At 37.9% G+C, this 2,030-nt stretch overlaps 1 protein-coding gene across 1 annotated transcript in view; it reads left to right on the top strand.

Annotated features, from left to right (window-relative positions):
• Positions 1 to 46: 46 nt before the first annotated feature.
• The window catches only part of CSGALNACT1 (chondroitin sulfate N-acetylgalactosaminyltransferase 1), a 219,466-nt gene continuing 217,482 nt past the window's right edge, over positions 47 to 2,030 (top strand). The window contains exons 1-2 of the mRNA XM_045286851.1: positions 47 to 106; positions 233 to 323. The gene's annotated coding sequence lies outside the window, so the exon portion shown is untranslated. The remainder of the gene's footprint in view (positions 107 to 232; positions 324 to 2,030) is intronic.

Below are 2,030 nucleotides of genomic sequence, written 5' to 3'. Positions count from 1 at the left end.
CGGTTCTCCTTATTTATTTTAAGCCCGGGTTACGTTTTCGCAAACATTTGACATTATCGTAGAGAAGGGACAAGGACCATCTCGCTTCCTCCGCCCCCTCCTTCCGGTAACTTGTAATCTATATGCTAAGCGACTTAGACTTTTTACTTTCCAGCTGGTCACGGCACTCAGCTTGAAGACATGGAAAGTTACCGAAATAACCGCCCTGTTTTTATTTCATTTGATATTTTAGATCACTTTGCACCTCAAGGAGCGAGTCAAGGTAATTTCCCCCCAGAGGAACGGCGATGTAGCTTCAGTCTAAGCATCTGGTCTAGTCTCAGGTAAGTGAGCCGGAGATTCCTAAATTGTGTCAGAATGAGCCCTTGCTTGGTCTGACTTGTCTCCAACGTGCGGGATATGTTTTCAATGTGCTGGATTTCATTTCGGTCTCAGTACTGTGATTAGGAGCAAATGATCATTTCAAGATGGAAATACCTTTTCAAAGGAATGCAATTACTTGACTGCTTGGGAAACTTTATCTTCACTTTTAAAGTCCTGACATCTACATGGCGTTTGACTGGGCGTTTTGGGAAACTTTATCTTCACTTTTAAAGTCCTGACATCTACATGGCGTTTGACTGGGCGTTTTCAGAATTGTTCTCTGCTGTGGCTAGTGACTTAAAGCATTAGTTTGTGGAAGAACAACATACTTCGTCTCAAAAGATGTGCAATGAAATTAGGACGTTTTGTTCTCTGTGCTGTAAGTTGTGACAGCAATACTTAGCCTTCTAAAATATTCAGCCCGGAAGGGAATGGGCGCCTTGTTTTTGTCCATGCTACAAAGTAATGATTTAAATAACACGATTCCAAACATTGTCTTGTGATTTTCCTATCTTTCTCTTTACTCATCCTTTCTTTGTTGGAACTGATAACATGAGAATACTACCCTAAGGGGTGATATGTTTCATTTTATTCTGGGGCTAAATGTAACTCTCTGGAACGATTTTTCAGTTCTGCTCTTGTCACTAGTAATTTTGAGTTTCTCTGCAAGAAGCTATCGTATTACATCTGGCAAGGAGAAACTTAAAAACAACAAGAAAAATATGATAAAGCTTTCATTCTAGCCTAAGACAAAAGCTCGTGCTACTTAGCCCTATAATGCCTGCATTTTTAATTTCAGGAAAAAATTTTTTGTTTTTATTCTTTACTTTCATAGTTATCAATATATAGATTAATATATACATTTAATGTTATGAAAACATGTTATGAAAACATCACGCTCAGCATTGTAGGGTTAGGATAGAGTTAATACTTCGGTGAGATTTATGTAGGTCTTTTTGTAATGATGGCAACAGAATAGGTAGGAGAGTGACACAGTCAATATATTGTTTCCACTGCATGATGCCAAATGACAAGAAGAAAAGAAAGGCTATTTCAATAAATATTTCATTTTGTAGCAGAAAAAAGAACAATTTTAAAAAGACACCCTTAGTCCAAAATAAGAATGTTGACATGCAAAAGTATGAAATAGGAAGTATCAAATGTATATGATTCCTGGCTTTAGCAGAACAAACTTTTAAAAGTTTTTCTAGACATGATTCAGCAGACATTAAATTAAAAATGAAAATAGATAAGCTGTCCTCAGCATAGATATATCTTCAAGTAACTTCCTCTGCCCCCTGCACTTCCCCTAACACATTGCTGTAGAGGTTTTGATCATGGTGGGGTTTCTTTTGCATTTATTTTGGTTATGCTGATGAAAATTTTAAACTATAAGCCAAAGCATTTGATTTTGCAATAATGAACGACCTTGTACTAAAATAATGGGGGCATGTGGAATTTAAATGGATGACATTTGAGTTCCGAATAATGGAAAACGAAAACAATCACAGCGAACACCCAATTTGCAGACTATGAATGACCGTGGAGGCCTGAGATCCATTTGCAGGATCCATACATGGATTAAGCCTCAGGCGAATCCCCTCTGACCATAGCCAGGCATGTGAATATCCTCTCTAGCAGGGTGCATTGTAAAGTCGATGATGGCC

Source organism: Echinops telfairi, unplaced genomic scaffold, assembly GCF_000313985.2.
Source record: "Echinops telfairi isolate 266 unplaced genomic scaffold, ASM31398v2 ScPeMD7_9;HRSCAF=40, whole genome shotgun sequence".
Classification (NCBI taxonomy): domain Eukaryota; kingdom Metazoa; phylum Chordata; class Mammalia; order Afrosoricida; family Tenrecidae; genus Echinops; species Echinops telfairi.
The sequence above is the reverse complement of the archived record's forward strand: the minus strand, read 5'-3'. Positions and strand labels throughout refer to the sequence as shown.